We start from the raw sequence: 9,540 nt of genomic DNA on the forward strand, positions 1-9,540 counted from the left end.
GGTTTACCGAGAAAAGTAGGGTTTATTGAGTGTTCAAACTACTGATCAGTTAAAGTGAGTTACAATTAAATCGAGTTTTGCAATCAGACTCCTTGATATTAAACTTAAAATAATTATAAAACATTTGTTTCCCATTATTGAATGGAAACCAATTCAGAGATAAAATTCTTGAAAGGAATTCACAAAGAAGAGAGCTCCATACCCATCCTGGTTCTCCTCTGGTTATTTTCCAAATTATAACACATTAGAATATTAGAATAGAGTCCAAGTAGAGAACAAAGATCTTGCTGGAAATTGCAAATGAAGTTGGAGTTCTAGGATAGTAACAAATATCTTTGATTGTCTTTTATGATGTACATGCACAGGTAGATGCCAGGCAGCCTGTAAGATGCTGGGAGGCTGAAGAGATGAGGTTTTAAATGCCACACAGTGCTATGGAAATACTGGAAATAGAGCCAGTTTGAGTGACAGTATCTTGGTAAATATCCCAGCCTTTTAGGCAAGACCAGATAGAATTATGCCCACCATAAAATTCAAGCTTCAAAATGATCAAGGCAATTTGCTGATAAATCAACTACCTGCAAAAACAATATTCAACACTTTTTAGTGAAAGAAGTTAAATCCCAGAGCTTCCACAAAGTATCTTCAACAATATAAGGCAGAGAATAAAGCAAATTACTGGAAATGTGAATAATCAGTAGAAAGAGTGACCAATGGCAATGAGATAAAAGTGGTCAATAGAAGCAGAAAGAAAGATGATCCAAATATTATTATTTCCAGGTAAGGATTTCACAATTCCTATGATTAATCAGTTAAAGAAAACAGATAATAAGGTGGGCATAATGAATAAAGAAATGGAAAATGTCAACAGAGGATTGGAATTAATAAAATACTTGAATGGTTATTCTAGAACTATAAAATAAAATCTGCAATTAACAACTTCTTGAACAAGGTTCATAGCAAAATGGATATAACAGAAAAAGGAATAGTAAAGGCAAAGGCAAATCAGTAGAAAGTTTTCAAAATGGAACACAGGAAACACATGTAACACTGAATGAGAGACATCAGGAAACTATTCAAAATGTCTATCATACATATTACTGGAGAACCAGAAAAGTAGGAGAAAACTAGGACAATGACACTCTTTGAAGAAATAATGGCCAATAATTTTCCAGATTTAATGACAGAGGACAACCCACAAATTCAAATAGTCAGTAAACACTTAGCAGGATAAAGATGAAGGAATCTACACCTTGGCACATTATTATGGTAAAACCTCTGATAGAAATAAGCAATGAGAAAAATCTTAAAAGCAGTAAAAAAAAATGATATATTGCTTTTGAAGGAGGATTAATAGAGTTGCAGTTAACTCTTTTTAATAGCAAATATAGTAGATGGAATACAATAGAATGAGCTGAAAGAAAACCTGCCATCTAAGAATTTTATACCCAGTGAAAGTATTTTTCAAATATGAAGGTATGATAACAACCTCTTTGTATGAAGCAAACAAAATTTCCTTTTAATTACTGTAAGCAGACTTGCACTAAAAGAAACACTAAATTTCTTCATACTAAAGCAAAGTAATCCCAGATAAAAACACAAGACTGCATGTAGCAATAAAGAGTGTAATAAATATAGACTTAAACTGATTATTTAAAACAAAACAATAGTACTAATTCTTTTATGACTTATATAATGTGAGAATAATATATATGAAAATAATATGTAGAGCTAAGCTTTTTTGAGCATCTTGAATTCTTTGGGAAATGATACAATTATTGATTTAAGGTAGAAATAAAAATTAAAAACAAAAAATTCAATAAAATTGAAAAGAGGTTCAATGGCCTCATCCAACTCAAATAGGTTTTACTTTTCCTCCTAATAATAATATTTCCAAAAACTTAAACACTTCCAATTTTGTGGCCCTTCCAGAAATAAATTAGGTGAATTCCTAGAATTATTTTTCTGTTCTACTTTGAAACTCAAGACCATATGCATTGAGGAGGCCTCAAGCCTCAGTGCTTTTTAAAATCTGAACACTGCAGATTTTAAGACTTAACCTAATGGGCTCCTTTCTTAAATATTTAATTTATTTGTTAGAGAGAGAGACAGAGACAGAGAGGGAGAGAGGGAGCGCAAGCAGAGGGGAATGGCAGACAGAGGGAGCAGGAGAAGCAGGCTCCCCCACAGAGCAGGGACTCAGGCATCATGACCAGAGCTGAAGGTAAACACAACCAACTGAGCTACAGGTGCCCCTAACCTAATGGGTAAACACTAACCAATGTAAATAACCAATGTAAACACCTTATTAAAGAAATATGTGCTCCATTTAATTTTTTCTTAACAATTTAACAATGTCTAGTATAATTTATTTGTTGGAGGAACTGTGTATTCCCTCAGGTAAGACATTTCTGTTGTATTGTTTTTGCTTTGTTGCTGCAGTTCTCATAAAAGTACTGATTTAGTACATAGCAGATAACATTCTTGCTCTTTATTATTATATCAAGTCAATGTACTGTTACATGTTTGTGTAATCAAATAGTATAGTATCCTCCATAGACACAAAATTAATATATTTCCCATGGCATAGATTCTATAATCTCTTCATACTTTTATTCTTAAATGTTTTTCTTTTAAAAAAATTTTTTTATTCTTTTCATTTGGAGTTAAATTTCATTATAAACTTCATTACAATTTCATTATAAAGTTTATAGTGGAAAAACAATCTGTTCAACTTCTTTAACTTATTTTTCTTCACTTGTAAACAATACAATAGTGAAACCATTAGGCAACTCCTCCCTAATAATTTGGAATTTCATTTGCTCTCAAAGATAGACTGAAGCATAGCCTCCCAATGGTGACCATGACCTCATTTCAGGAACCTGTAAATATGTTACCTCATAGTAAAAGGACATTTATATATATGTTTCAGGAAAGGATCTTGAAATTGGGAGACTAACTTGGAATATGCAGTTAGAGCTAGTGTAATCACAAGGGTTCTTATAAGATGGGGCCAGAGGAAGAGTGGTTATATACAGAGAAGATGTAAGGTTGGAAGCAGAGGTCAGAGAGGAGAGAAGCTACACCTCGCTTCTTCTGGAGCTTCAAGCTGGCTTCAAGCTGGAGAAAAGGGTCATGAGCCAAGGAAGTAGATGCCCTCTAGAATTTGAAAAAGATCAGAAAACAGATTCTTCCATAGAGTCTCTAAAAGGAACACAGAACTGCTAAAACTTGAAGTTAGACTTCTGACCTCCAGCACTGAAAGCGAATAAGTTTATGTCATTTAAGTTATTAAGTTTGTGGTGATTCGTTACAGAAGAAATGGGAAACTAATATTCTCTGTACGACTTAAATTACAAAGAATGCCACAGTGGGTCAAAGGACAAGTAAACATAGCTAAAATGGCTCTCAGGTTAGAGTATAGTTGGTCATACTTACAGCATAAGAAAGTCAGAAAGACAATAAATGTGCAGCCAAGTACCACATATGGCAAGGATTTTACTATTCCAATGAGACTAAATTGAAGTTAGACTAAGACTTTTGAGAAACATGCTAACTAGATTTGAATCTTGTCTTAATCTTTTTTTTTTTTTAACATTTTATTTATTCATTTGACATACAGAGATCACAAGCAGGCAGAGAGGCAGGCAGAGTGAGGGGGGAAGCAGGCTCCCTGCTGAGCAGAGAGTCCCATGTGGGGCTCCATCCCAGGACCCTAGGCTCATGACCTGAGCCGAAGGCAGAGGCTTTAACCCACTGAGCCAACCAGGCGCCCCTTGTCTTAATCTTTTAATACCTATACCAGCTTGGGCAGTTCAGCTTCTCTGAAATCCAGTTTTTATTTCTATGTAATAACTGTTATTAGGCTGGTATTCACTGTTCAATCTTCTTGATTCTATGACTCCTAAACTACCCTCATCCAAAGTAGATTTCTCTATAGGTAAAATATATACTGACTAGAGGATTTGAGTGTGTCTTCTTCCCAGCCACTAAATTTATCATTATTGATTATTGCATTTGCAGTATTTTAAATAGAATTGACCTTTATGTAATTGGCTAATTTGGTTCATGCCTAAGAGACATGAATAGAAAATATTACGGTTTCATGCTTGGGAAGAACAAGACCGAGATATAGCTATAAATATGATGTCATCTACATCAATTTTCTAACAATATGCCACTCCTATGTCACAAACATGTGTTCTTTAAAATGTGTAAGAGAAAATGCTTCTCATTTTACAAACATCACCATTCTTCCTCCAGTCATCTTATGAAATTTTATCAAGCATCCATTACTTTAATGTAACTATTTTTCTTTCTTCAAGAGATTAATAGTAAAAATAGTGGATAGTTGGCAGGCATTGTGTCAAACTTGCTGTTGATAACTTCATTTGATAGTTGAGGAAACTGAGGTTTGGAGGGAGTGAAGTGACTTGTCTAAGACCACACGGCTAAGGAAAATCAGAGATAGGATACAAGCTTGGTTCCTTGGGCTCCAGGGCCTGAGCTTTCATCATTGGATTATGCTCCCTCCCTAATTGTAGAAATCAATTATGCAGTGGGAAACTTGGACATCTAATTGTTTCTACCTATCCCTGGTAAAATTGTTTTGTACATTAGCTGTATTTTAGTAACATTAAAAATCAGTAAATCATTTGCCAGGGGAAAACTGAACATTTATTTTATTTCAAGAGGAAAAAAAATCTATTAGTCATAACTTTTATTATAGGCAGTCCTGATGACAAAATTGAGAAAAAAGTGTTTGAATTTTCTTTAATATATGAGTTTAAGCCTCCTGTCTCCCAGAGATATTTTAGAATGAGCTTTAAGAAGTCAGAGGTAGTGGGGTATCTAGGCGGCTCAGTTGGTTAAGCATTCATCTCTTGGATTCGGCTCAGGTCATGATCTCGGGGCCATGAAATCAAGCCCCACACTGGGGGCTTCTAAGATGCTCTCTCTTCTCCCTCTACTTCCTACCCCCACCTGCATTTTCTCTTTTTTTCTCTCTCTGTCTCTCTCTGAATAAATAAATAAAATCTTTTTTTAAAAAAAATAGTGGGTTATCATTTACAACACGTAAGTTCAAGAGAACTATCAGCAAACATGATCGTTTCATGGTCATAAGACACAAAATAAGTGTAAATTGAACAGGAAGAATTCTTCACCCCAACAGAAATTAAGATTTCTGTTCTTTGTCTTTTTAAAGCAATTTTATTCAAAAGAGCCCCAAACCTGTTGTCCAAATTTAATTAGATAGGAATGGCTAGCTCAGGGCCTTAACTCTTCAAAGCCCCTATAACAACAGGTGTTCAGGATTCTTCATTAACCATTGCTTTAAAAAGCATGAAATATATGAACAGACACTTCTCCAATCAAGACATACAAATGGCTATCAGACACATGAAAAAGTGTTCATCATCATTAGCCCTCAGGGAGATTCAAATTAAAACCACATTGAGATATCACCTTACACCAGTTAGAATGGCCAAAATTAACAAAACAGGAAACAGCATGTGTTGGAGAGGATGTGGAGAAAGGGGAACCCTCTTCCACTGTTGGTGGGAATGCAAGTTGGTGCAGCCTCTTTGGAGAACAGTGTGGAGATTCCTCAAGAAATTAAAAATAGAGCTTCCCTATTTTCCTGCAATTGCACTCCTTGGTATTTACCCCAAAGATACAGATGTTGTGAACAGAAGGGCCATCTGTACCCCAATGTTTATAGCAGCAATGGCCACGGTCGCCAAACTATGGAAAGAACCAAGATGCCCTTCAACGGACGAATGGATAAGGAAGATGTGGTCCATATACAATACACTATGGAGTATTATGCCTCCATCAGAAAGGATGAATACCCAACTTTTGTAGCAACATGGACGGGACTGGAAGAGATTATGCTGAGTGAAATAAGTCAAGCAGAGAGAGTCAATTATCATATGGTTTCACTTATTTGTGGAGCATAACAAATAGCATGGAGGACAAGGGGTCTTAGAGAGGAGAAGGGAGTTGGGGTAAATTGGATAGGGAGGTGAACCACGAGAGACTATGGACTCTGAAAAACAGTCTGAGGGGTTTGACGTAGCGGGGGGGTGGGAGGTTGGGGTACCAGGTGGTGGGTATTATAGAGGGCACGGCTTGCATGGAGCACTGGGTGTGGTGAAAAAATAAAGAATACTGTTTTTCTAAAAATAATAAATTGGAAAAAAAAAAAAAGCATGAAATCCTTGTTATTCTAAGTGTGGTCTTTGGGCCAGCGGTGGGTATCACCTGGGTGGGAGCTTATTAGAGATGCATCTCTGTCCCCACCCGCACATTTGGAAGCAGATTCTGTCTTCTTTTAAACTCAGGCAATTGGCATGCATCTTAAAATTTGAGATTTCAGTCTCTGATTTTAATTTGCTCTCTAGCCAGAGGTACATTTAAATCTATTAGAGGAGGTATGATACGATTTTTAAAAATTATTTTAAAAATTTGTACTTTAGCTGAGGAAACAGGCTGAAGAGATGTATACAAGAATTCTTGTAAAACTAACAATTATCGACGGAAGAACACTCAAGCAGTATTAAAACCTACTGAAAAACTTCCTTATCTTCCATCAAATTTAGAATCAGCTGAATGATTTGTGTTGATGCTTCAGGAAGAACTGCATGTCAGTGGTCACATTTCATTCCATTCAGATGTAACTCAGGATCACTCCATTTAGCTAGTGATTCACTGGGAAGGAAATCATCAACTCTCTCTTTCATCCCTAAAAGAAAAAAAAATGCACTCATTTCTTCTAGAAATTATTGCAGAGTATGGACACTTGACCTCTAAAGCAGAGTTCTCTGAGGGCTCATAGCACATTTCTCAAAAGTGGAAAGATACAGAAAATGAAAATAAATTAACAAGATGAGCCTTTAATTGTCCTTTATCATTCAGTTAGTCCATTTGAACTCACAGTCAAGGAACTGCTTGTTTTATTAGTGTTCTTAGGGGACAGTCTCCGCTTTTGAAGCTCTAAATGCCAAATTCTTTTCTAGGATTTCTTGCAGCAAAGGCAGAAGAGTATAACAGATTCAACCAATCCAGGGCGCCCTCATCAGAGTTATTCTCAGGAGCTGGGGGCACAAAAAGAAAGTGTGCTGACTTGAGCTCCTGGCAGAAAGTCAATTATTAGTGAAAACCGCAGTGTCTATGCTCAGTAGTGATGGCTGTGGTTTCTTTATAAATTGGTGCTGCACAGCAGTTCATGTCTTTTGTTATAGCCTCAAGTTTTTTTGGCAGCTTCTCCCAAATTTGTTTCTTTCAGTGAGTCTAAGAAAGCTTCTACTGGCAGATGCTGTAGTTGTCTGTATTTGAATTAAACATTTTAAATAGTGTACACCTTCACTTTGCTCTGACACATCTACTGGGATCAACTCTAGTTTCTTGGCTTTGGGTACTTTCCCTGCTGTGGAGAGCACCATCTCCTTCTTCTGCTTAAAAGTGTGAATTTTCCTGGGGTGAGTCCTGATAAGACTAATGATGTGCTAACACTTGCTAAAATTCTATAGTTTGTGTAACAGGTCTTTTTCTGTAGGAAGGAGTTGGGGGAGGGGGAGAAGACGGGCCTCATGAAGGTATTCAGAATTTCAAAAAACATTTCTCTAATATTCTGATTCTAAGGCCAAATTGAATGTTCTTTTTCTAATTGACACCAGTGCCCATCACGTCACTTTAAAAATTACAGTGTTATTTATAGTTGAGAGTTTTAAATGCTCTTTTATAAATTTGAAAGCCTCTCCCATTGTATTTCATTACATATCTCATCAATGGTTTTATCTGATTCTATAACAAAAAAATATATATATGTATATATATATATATAAATACATATATATATATATATATATATATCAGGTACTTGCCTTTGAAAATTGAGAGAAATTTAGGAAATAGCATATAGATATGGAGTCATGGTATCATCAACATTACATGCTGTACTTTCTCAAAAAATATTTCCTTATCAAAATGTCACACCAAACACAGTGAGGTATTAAACAGTTTAATATAAAACAACAAAATTTAGAAAGTTTGTTTAATATTAAAGACTGCCGTTAAATACTAAAAACCCTTATCCCTGGATTACTCATTGAACTGTAAGCTCAGCAGAAGCAAGAATTTTGGTCTGTTTTGTTTACTGCTATATACAAAACAAAATATTAATGACAGGCACTCAAAAATATTTGTTGAGTAAGTGTGCTGCTTGTCAAAAATATTGATCACTGAGCCTCATCTATGAATTTCTAAAGCAGAATCTCTGTGGGTAGGGCTGGATAATCTTCAGTTTTCACAGCCCTTGAAACAGACTCTGTCAAAACTTGAGAATGGCTCTGCTAAAATTCTCTCAATACTTGTTATCTAGGGAAAACAATTCATTGAACATTAAAGTAACTAGGCTTTTTGCCTTTGTAAGGTTACAGTTACACCAACATTACTATACTGTTGCAAAAGGGATATTTTGACACAAATTAAGTTAATTGGAGGGAATGTTCCCAGTTGGTGAAATCTTTGTGTCATTGCTCTAGGCTGGAAGAAAGCAAGTCATGATACCAGAGGAGTGGCTTTTGGCTTGGTTTCCTCTCCAATGTTGAAGCATTCTTTATTTCTCCATTTATTCTCATCAACACAGACGACTTTAGTGCTCACTGTGTACCTGACACAGACAGTGTGTAAATGAAAACAGATTCAAGTATTAACAGCAGGAGTTGCAGGGAGAAATGAGAAGATAAACAAAAAACACTGCCATGTGTAGCCAAACAAACAAACTGAAAATGTGAACTCCTTTGAAAATTTCTCACAAATTTGACAGTGAGGTGGGAAATTTTTTATTAACAAAGATTCTGAGAAGTGGGTAGAAAGAAGAAAGCAAAATGGAGTTTTGAGTATATTTTGTGATGGAGGAAAGATATGATCTGAAGAATGAAAGAAAGCATCATTGAGTAAAAGCAAGTAAGCAGAGGGGGAGTCAGAGCGCCAGTTTTGTCCAGGTCCCAGCTTATGCCTAAAAATGCTGTTTTTTATAAATGCCTGGGGGCACTCACCTGGCCCCAGTGAGCTCCCCAATAATCTCCCCTTTCCAAACCAGTGCTACCACTGGACCATCCCTTGGGGTTCTTATTATGATTGCATGACACCCTTCAGCAACAATCAGAAAACTGAAAATATAAATGTTTATAACTCACAAGACCAGGACATCACACAGTTTACCTGGAGCCACAGAACAAGGTTGGTGGGTGGGGAACCGCACACATGCTCTGGAGATTCTGCTTTTAGTGGAGAATTTCTTGAGCTCATTCTTTATTGATGAATTTAGAACATTAGAGCAGCAATTTATAAAGTGCAGAGAAGGGAAAAGGCGGTGGTCCAAAGGGTCAGTTACTAAAATCAACGAAGGAACCTTAGGGGAAGTAGATGGTCTGCTCTTTTTCTAGTTCTCTGGCTGGCAATGTGTTCATTGGCTCTCCTCAAAGAGGATGAAATGGATGCTTCACCACCAAAGTTTACAGTAGGGTTTACACT

This window comes from Neovison vison, chromosome 12 (genome assembly GCF_020171115.1).
Source record: "Neovison vison isolate M4711 chromosome 12, ASM_NN_V1, whole genome shotgun sequence".
Classification (NCBI taxonomy): domain Eukaryota; kingdom Metazoa; phylum Chordata; class Mammalia; order Carnivora; family Mustelidae; genus Neogale; species Neogale vison.